Here is a 9379-nt window from a genome sequence, read left to right on the forward strand (position 1 = left end):
TTATAATAAAGGGAGTGTGTTTTACGACATTCACATTTGTTTTTATGGATATTCTGCCTTGACTATGCAGTTGACACATTATCTCCTCAGAGTTTTATTTTCTACACATTATGTATTGTAACAGTATTTCATGATGTAAGCCTGTTACATTTTAAATATAAGCCCTGTAATGGGCACCTCTTATTACAGAAACTAACAAAACAAAATGTGAAGTGGCTATTTGCTATGTTTATCTCAGGGGTTTCTTTCATAAGCTGCACAGATAATGGATTTTTTTAACTGAAGCAGAATACATTTTCTTTCAGCAGATGACATTCATGTACAATAAAGAAACCAAATGAATGAAAGAAAATATAGAATTTTTTTCTAATAAAAAACTGAAAATATTACATACATGCTACAAATTTAATTTCCTGCTGCTGGTAATAATTTTAAAAAATGTTACCATTTATTATTAAGAAAAATACAACTGTAAAAAATGCAGCTATTGCAATAAATGTTAGGCCTTTTTCAAATTCTAAAAGTTCTCTATTATTTTAAAAACCACTAGAGATATATTACAAGATCTGCAATGTTTATATGGAATACTACAACGTGGGACAAATAAAAGTGGCCTGGATGAGTGGCTAAGACTGGATCTGAATGTATGCATTAATGGAGGAGGAAAATACCTACAGTTACTACCAAGAGGATGGAGCAGCTGCCCACACACCCAACCAAACATTAGAGCACATTTACATAATGTTAATACCTGGCAGAGTTGTTAGCAGAGGTCAGTCTTGTTGTGGCCACCCAGGTCACCAGATCTGACAGTGTGTGATTACTGTGTTTGGGGAGCTCTCGAGTCTAAGGCATATCGGAATGACCCTCATAGTCTTCAAGAAGTGCAACACAACATTTTGAATGAGATTGCAGCAATTCTAGCAGCAATGATCCTCCTCCAGCAACTTGCCGACCTGGGCCCAAAAGTGCCAAGAGATGAATGGTGGTCGCTTTCAACACCTGCTGTAGTCAGGTTAGTACTGTGTTTATTTCTCTTTGTACCTTAGAAGTCTGTTCTCCAAGCCATTTTCATCTGCCCCATCCTGTATAATTTATGCTTTTAAAAATTGGCACATGATATGAAATTACTACAGCATCTTACGCAGAATGATTATTATTCTTAGTATACCATGTCAAAGGAAATGAAGGGCAGTATCCCATCTTTATTTTTCATATTGTTTGACATCCTTTAGGTACACACACATTCATTTTAAGTTGTTTACTACAATAAGATCTGCAAATACTTTATGTTCTCTATTTTTCTTCAGTGTGTGTGGTGAATTATGCGTCCAAATTAGTTCTCGAGTAAATTTTTATTTTGGAAAGTAAAAGTTGAATACCCCCTTCACCCAGCCAGTGCTGGGGTTAAGGACTGGTATGATACTTCTCCAATTATGTGGAGAACCAACTGCACCTGTGTAAAGGCTATTATTACAATGGGGGTCACAACTTCCAAAGGCATTTGAAAGCTACTGCCACCTGTCCTGTTTGCTTTGTTAACTTCTTCCATTAATTGTTAAAAACATGAGGAAAATGAAAATGTGTCATCAGCAAAAAAAGGTGGTTCAGGTGTGGTGCATTAACCGATATTTCTTCTTGTTTTTCCCAATATAAAGACTTGATAACTTTCTCTGAAACTACTAACAATAGTTTCTGAAACCCATTACACCCTTGCTTAATTCTCTATAAATTCTTGATCTTCCACCATATTTTCCTGAGTATTTGAACAAACTGAATAATTATTCAGCTTCTGGAGGACTATTGGGATACATTTTATGAAAATTTTTTTTTTTTTTTTTTTTAGTCGGGCAACACAGTAATAATTTTCATTGCTAGTTTTGTTCACAACTTTCAAGTTGTTTGTTCTAAAGCCAGCTTGTCCTGTTGCTTGATTTCTCCATGCAATTCATGATAATCTTTCAAGATAGATATGCTTCAACTGTATAAGTCTTGTTTGGGAAAAACTAACGTATCAAGCTCAGTTTGAGTCAGTGAATGCAGTGGTGTTGATATCCTGTTACGGAAGTGCCTAGTTTTCAATCAGTAAGGCCATGCATTCATAGACCAGATATCCGTTTTGCAGGCAAGTGGCAGTGTTAGTCCAATCCGAAAATAAACTCTGCAATACACAGTACACTGTGTAAACACTAACGGATACATTTGTTTTCATCCTGTAACATGCATATGTACCTACCTACCTACATTCATACATACATACATACAAACATACATTAATATGAACATAAATGGTGTATTTTGCTCCATCATATGATGGTGTTCATATGTGATAATGAGGTCTGATTACAAAATGTTCAAGGCAGAACTTCTGAGAACAGTACAGACAATTAATAACAGCACAGTATTCACAATGTTTGATACAACAATCACTATTTGGTACATGTAACACTGATTTAAGTATGCTATTGGAATTCAAATCAGTTTTCTCTGTCGCATATCCACTGGTCTTCCAGGCATAAAGGACCACGTCCTTGAAAACTGGTAAAGACACTTGGCGGTAAATAACTGAATGAAGTTATTAACCCTTAACATAAAACCCCAACTTATCTCATTTTTATTATTTTGACAGAAACTTAAAATCTCGAGTATACTCAGGCTGAACAGATCTTCGAAAAAATGAAGCCTTGCTTATATTTGTTTCAGCACTGAAATTTAAAGAGTTCAGCCAGTAGAGAGCTCCTGGTACTACATTTGTAGTGGGGCTGTTGTGTTTTAGTTGAGGTGGTTGCCACTAAATATCATCTTTACTATGTGCAGCTTTGGATACTTGTCAACAAAACGTGTTTTCAGCCTCTCTCATGTGTTGCTGTTTAGGCAGTGCTTTAAAAAAAGCATGGCTATAGTGATCCTGAGTTTGTCATCGAATTTAGTGGCTCAGAAAGTGAAGAAGAAAGTAATGTTACTTCATTAGAGACTGGAAGTGATGACAGTTCATCAGTTGAGTGACAAGTGCTTGCCAGTGACGTGAGATAAATACATCAACTGCGCTTCAGCCAGCTGCTTCAAGACTTATGTTCACAGGAAACCATTGTGAAATACGTGGTTAAACTTCACAGCTACACATAAACTACAAAAGTCTTCAAGTTTCAGGATATTTTCAAAGTCCGGTGCATGAGTATCTCGCAATTTTACTAGTGTTGATCTTAAGAATTTTGTAACTCATTATTTTGGGCATTAAAAGCTACTTTTATGTGTCTATATGTAATGTCATTAATTGTAGAAAGTTTTTCATCAGTAAAAAATATATTATTTTTTGGAACATAATTTGAAAAAAAAAGCATCGTTATGTTAAGGGGTTAATACTAGGTCATGTGTAACTTGCAACATCTCAATTTCTAATGCTGTATTCATGCCTGTGAACAACAAGTTTATGTTGCCTGAAAAAGTAGACTTCAAATGGCTGGATGTATTGTGAATGCATTTTCAGTTTAAGGATTTCTGAATTTCAGGTTCTTAAAATGTAGCTCCATGGACTGCTAGTCCAAGAATCAAGCAAAAGAAAGGAGTTGCCTTTTGAATCTGGAATTCAAACATTTTGTAATCAACTGAGAATAGATTCCACTTAAGTTTACTACGGGTGCTAACATCAACAACCATGTTAAGAGGAGTTTCCCATGTCTCACCTTTGGCCTGAATTGTCCTTTTTGTTCTTGAAAACAAATGTACAGCTTCTTACCAAAAAATTCAGCAGATGGCATATGAAGTCAGACAGTCTGAGAATACGTTACAGATAATATAGATTTCACCACAGCATACATATGCTTTTCTCTTACATTCTATAAAGTTTGCCTACTTGCCGTTTTATATTCAAATCATGATTGGTCTGTATTGAAAATACTGTTTCCACTATACCTGTCACCTGTGATTAAGGTGTGTACAAATGCTGCTGCAGACCACTTAATGTCTTTTTTGTCCTTCGTTCCCTTTTGTACAAACTAATCTTTTGGGAGTTTATGTGGTTTTCTCTTTTAAATCTATATACAAAAGTTTTTGATTCAGTGCATTTAAAACTGCATTCTTTGGCCGATCATGGACAATCAGACCATGATCTCTGCACTCCTTAAATTTTTCAAACATTTACTTTTATATTAAAGAATACTGATATGATGGGAGATTTTTTTAACAAAATCTTACCAATATATAAGCTATATTCATTGCACAATTAAACTTCTTTGCAGTTGCCAGTATATATTTTCTATTATGCTTCTTTTTAAACTTTTCTACATATGCACACATTTTCTTATACATCTCTCTCTAGTGGTTTCTGTCAACTCATGTCATTTAACTCTGTCTGATGATGATCATCCATGTTAAACAGCTTCAAACAAGTACAAAGTATTTCTGAAATGGCGAGGTTTCTCAAACTGATGATAAAGTGTATTATTTGTGTACTTGAGTGGTGTACAAGTAATGTGATGACTTAGTGCACATTCTGCACAGAGAGAGAAAGAGGGAGAACACTTTGCAGCATTGCCCCTTGCATGCTGCCATTTCAGCACTAGGTGGACATCTGGGAGAGGTGCACAAGCAAACATTATCATTGTTGGTAAGAGTTTATCATTCCAAAGGTAGTGTTGTACATTTATTAAAAGAGAGATGTTGAAAGAAGACAGCAATGACATAAAAATTTAATTGCTTACTGGATGAACAAAAAATTTCTGATGAAAAATTATTTTGAAGTACATATGTGCCACATAAGAAAGAGAGTCATGTTAACAACAACAAAAGTGGAACTAACTAATAAATGTAGTAGCAGTAGATGGTGTGTTGGTCAAACTGAAAATAATAAACGGTGTGTTGTTAAAGGCAGCAACCTTAAAGAAATTTAGTTAGGGAAACTCTATTTGTTGATCATATGTGTGTGCTTTGCATATTCAAATGAACTTTAGTGACCAGTTGGATTTAAACAGTCTCATTCTTGCTCAATTTGTGAAATTAGAAGAAGACCAAAATGATTATTTTGTGAAACACACACACACACACACACACACACACACACACACACACAAAAATTAATCTACACTCACATAGCAGCTGCTGGAAATCACTATTTGCCTCTACAAAAATAAAATATAAGCATCCCGAGGACAGACTGAAAATTTGCAATGCATTCATGGATTTGACAGCTACACAGACAAGGTGATAATTGGTTCATGCAAATACATTCGTGGTATCTAATTCCTGAAGGTTTATGATAGGCTCCAAGACAAAACCCTTGCTGCTATTTTTAAAATCTTCGACTTGCACATCTTATCACTCTGCCCATAAAAACCTTATTATGCTTTAGATCAGTGTGAGAGACTTAACATTTGCAATTTATGAAGCTCTGCTTTTCTTTTCATGCACAGTTTTTATACACCCAGACTGAAACAGCGAGTGAAAATTTGAACCAAGGTCAGGTATCAAACCTGGGTCTCCTGCTTACAGGGCAGGTGGATTAGCCACAGATTATCCTGGCATGCCTCCCTCCTCAATCCAGATTCTCACTGCAGCCCTAGTCTACTTAAATACGCCCTTACACTCGAACAGAATTGCCAAGACTCTCCATGTTCTGGAATAGAACCTCAGCATTGAACGCAAATGAGGGACCCGGCCTGAAATCCAGGTGCAGTTACTTCTGGAAATGAAATTATGCAAAATGCTTGTATGTAAGGGGGAATTTAAAGCAGACTAGGGCTGCAGTGAGAATTTGGATTGAGGAAGGAGACATTCCAGGGTAATACATGCAGTTGTGCTAACTGCTGTGCCAAGGTGGCTCAGTGATGCACATACCTAGCAAGCAGGAGACCTGGGTTTGATTCCTGGCCTAGGTACAAATTTTCACTCGTTACTTCTCTATAAGCATGAAATCATATCTTCATGAGAACAGTAAAGTCTCTGAAATTGTGTAGTTTCATTTGTACACTCCTGGAAATTGAAATAAGAACACCGTGAATTCATTGTCCCAGGAAGGGGAAACTTTATTGACACATTCCTGGGGTCAGATACATCACATGATCACACTGACAGAACCACAGGCACATAGACACAGGCAACAGAGCATGCACAATGTCGGCACTAGTACAGTGTATATCCACCTTTCGCAACAATGCAGGCTGCTATTCTCCCATGGAGACGATCGTAGAGATGCTGGATGTAGTCCTGTGGAACGGCTTGCCATGCCATTTCCACCTGGCGCCTCAGTTGGACCAGCGTTCGTGCTGGACGTGCAGACCGCGTGAGACGACGCTTCATCCAGTCCCAAACATGCTCAATGGGGGACAGATCCAGAGATCTTGCTGGCCAGGGTAGTTGACTTACACCTTCTAGAGCACGTTGGGTGGCACGGGATACATGCGGACGTGCATTGTCCTGTTGGAACAGCAAGTTCCCTTGCCGGTCTAGGAATGATAGAACGATGGGTTCGATGACGGTTTGGATGTACCGTGCACTATTCAGTGTCCCCTCGACAATCACCAGTGGTGTACGGCCAGTGTAGGAGATCGCTCCCCACACCATGATGCCGGGTGTTGGCCCTGTGTGCCTCGGTCGTATGCAGTCCTGATTGTGGCGCTCACCTGCACGGCGCCAAACACGCATACGACCATCATTGGCACCAAGGCAGAAGCGACTCTCATCGCTGAAGATGACACGTCTCCATTCGTCCCTCCATTCACGCCTGTCGCGACACCACTGGAGGCGGGCTGCACGATGTTGGGGCGTGAGCGGAAGACGGCCTAACGGTGTGCGGGACCGTAGCCCAGCTTCATGGAGACGGTTGCGAATGGTCCTCGCCGATACCCCAGGAGCAACAGTGTCCCTAATTTGCTGGGAAGTGGCGGTGCGGTCCCCTACGGCACTGCGTAGGATCCTACGGTCTTGGCGTGCATCCGTGCGTCGCTGCGGTCCGGTCCCAGGTCGACGGGCACGTGCACCTTCCGCCGACCACTGGCGACAACATCGATGTACTGTGGAGACCTCACGCCCCACGTGTTGAGCAATTCGGCGGTACGTCCACCCGGCCTCCCGCATGCCCACTATACGCCCTCGCTCAAAGTCCGTCAACTGCACATACGGTTCACGTCCACGCTGTCGCGGCATGCTACCAGTGTTAAAGACTGCGATGGAGCTCCGTATGCCACAGCAAACTGGCTGACACTGACGGCGGCGGTGCACAAATGCTGCGCAGCTAGCGCCATTCGACGGCCAACGCCGCGGTTCCTGGTGTGTCCGCTGTGCCGTGCGTGCGATCATTGCTTGTACAGCCCTCTCGCAGTGCCCGGAGCAAGTGTGGTGGGTCTGACACACCGGTGTCAATGTGTTCTTTTTTCCATTTCCAGGAGTGTATATGTGCAATTTTTACCTGCATTCATAACAGCTTGGTGGGATTTTAATGTCACTAGTATGTCAGCAGCCTACTAACTTGGTTCCCATGTTGTTTTACAGTCTTATTGTCAGTTTGTGGGCAACAGAAGCAATTTCACTTTGATTTGTGATGAGCTGTGAGAGGGAGAGAGGTGACACATTGTTCAGTAACAAAATGGTAATACCTGGTTTCAGTGTACGCATATTGGGGGCTTCGTTCTTGCTGACATCCACCACAGTGATTGAATTTGTAGGGGTACAGGAATTACTGGTTTGTAAATCAGTGTGTGAAAACACTGTACATCATTTTGCAGTGGTTTTAGACTTTTATGCCTTAAACATAATATTAGAGAATTAAGGATGTGCGTGCTGGTCCTGTATAAACAATTCACCCCAATGTCAGACAGCCAAGCCTGTCACTAATTTTCTATCATATTTATGTTTTGTGACTCTGGTTTACATATGTTTTTGTAATGAATGTGGTCTTTTCCAAGCAATTACATGAAATGTATTTGAAGTTGTGAATGTGGGCAACCATCAGCTGTATAAGGAAATGATGACAATGAAAATTTGTGCGAGACACGGACTCGAACCCGGACTTCATGCTTTATGAGAGCGATCTCCTTACCCACTTTGGCTATCCATGCATGACGCATGGCTAGGCCCAAACTTCCATATGATGTTGTTCCTGAGTCACAAAATGTTCTTGTACACACACTATGTAATTCTCATACAAGGGAGGTCATTTTAATTGAAAGTTACCACCTGATATTGCCAGATAAATATGATGTTGCAGTGCCTGTGTTGTTAAGAAGAATGATGAAATGTTCCTTCAGACATGAATTCATGGATGTCCGAAGGAACAGGCACTGTGGTGACTACAGCCAGTATGAAATACATGAAATATATCCACAGTTGCAAATATGGACAACTATCAGCTGTGTAAAGGAATTAAGACAATGAAAATTTGTACTGGACAGGGATTCGAATCTAGGTTTCCTGCTTTATGTGACCAGTTGTCTTAACAGCTTTGACTATGTGTCTGAAGAAGCACTGCATCATCCTTCTTAATAACACAGGCACTGCGATATTGTATTTATCAGTTGATACCAGGAAGCGACTTTCAGTTGAAATGTCCTCCCTTGTATGAGAATTACATAATGTATGTACAAGTTATTGTTGTGACTCAGGAACAACAACTTATGGAAGTTTGGGTCTAGCCATGTGTCACACATGAATAGCCAATGCATTTAAGGAGATGGCTCTCATAAAGTGTAAAATCCAGGTTTGAGTCCCAGTCTGGCATAAATTTTCATTGTCGTCATTCCCTTATACAGCTGATTGTTGTTAATATTCGCAACTGTGAAAACATTTCATAAATTTTGTAACAACTGTAGTCACCACAGTGCGTTGCATCATTCTTCTTAGCAGCACAGGCACTGAAATATCCTATTTCCAAGCAAGGTTGTGCGTCTGTTTTATTCTTCTTTGCAACTACTGTATCACTCACCTCGATAATTAATTTCTTTCTAACAGTCATTTTAAGATGTCTGATGCACATTTCTCTAGTATTCATAATGTTTTCCATTTACTGTTACTAAAAGTCATGGCTTTGTTCATTTGCGAAACTAAAATTTTTGTAGTCAGGTATTCATGTGTAGAATACAGAGGAATTACATATGGCATAAAATGTTTTTAGCCAAGTTGCTTAGAGTACCTATGTCTACTTTGTGATTGTGTGGCTCCCCTGAGGATTTAAAAGATGCTTATATTCAATTTGATAGGTGTCTGTTGCATGATTCTCATGTGTCATACACTACATGCTTTAATTACTCTCACGTGACAACTGCCATCAGTGGGGTGGGTACTACGTGGAGACATACCATCTGCTTCCGAGACACTCTCTGAAGAAATTATACACAGCTCTCATTTGTTTGTGCTATGCTTCTCAATATTCTCTTTGGTTTCCCACAAT

Source organism: Schistocerca americana, chromosome 7 (assembly GCF_021461395.2).
Source record: "Schistocerca americana isolate TAMUIC-IGC-003095 chromosome 7, iqSchAmer2.1, whole genome shotgun sequence".
Classification (NCBI taxonomy): Eukaryota; Metazoa; Arthropoda; class Insecta; order Orthoptera; family Acrididae; genus Schistocerca; species Schistocerca americana.